Genomic DNA, 877 nt, shown 5'->3' with positions numbered 1-877 from the left:
GTCAATTAATTAGGCAGTTTTATTATTTGGGCCCATTCAGCTAATTTGATGTTTTTAATCTAATTTCAGGAATTAATGAAGCATTGGGCTTGAATCTAGCATTGGGCTTGAATCTAGAATTGGGCTTGGACTTGAAGAGGGCAGACTAATTTATTCTATAAAATTAGATCTTATCTTATCTAGATATTATTTAGATTTGATCTCATCTAGATATTATTTCATCTAGATCTTATCTTATCTTATCTTATCTAGATTTGATTTGATTTTACTTATGGGCTTGGATTTAAAACATATTTGTAAGCTTTGGGGCTGAAAAAAACTATATAACAGCACCAAGGTTCTAGTTTAGGCCCCCCCCTCTCTCCCTCGTGGGAGACTCTCTCTCTCTCCTGTCTCTCTTCTATTTTTCGTTTTTAGTTTTAGTCTCTCTTCTCTTTCTCTTTTATTTTCGTTTTTTTTTCAATTCCAGTTCAGACTTTTAGTTTTATCAATAAAATTTCATTCTCTATTTGATTAATGGAAGGCTAATTCCGCAGCGTTGTTTTCCCTTGAGGATCAAGCACAGTTCTCTTTGAGGTTCTATTATTACTGTTAAATTCTGTTTAGTTTTTCCTCTTCACTAATTACTTTGAATTTGTTGCTTTTAATTCATGCATGCTTAGTGCTTGATTAATTGTCTCTGCGCTTAATTTACGTTCATGCTTAATGATCGTTTATGAGTAATTGGTGTATGTGATGCTTAATCACATAATGAATGCCTTATGTTGAATTTCGCTTAGTAATTTAATTTAGGGTTGGATTAAGTGGTTAAACTGATAAAGGATAAACTCTCGTAACCTAGGATAAGAGACTTGCTTGTGAATCAAGGGGAAGCAAC

This window comes from Glycine max, chromosome 10 (genome assembly GCF_000004515.6).
Source record: "Glycine max cultivar Williams 82 chromosome 10, Glycine_max_v4.0, whole genome shotgun sequence".
NCBI lineage: Eukaryota > Viridiplantae > Streptophyta > Magnoliopsida > Fabales > Fabaceae > Glycine > Glycine max.
Note: the sequence above shows the minus strand (reverse complement) of the source record.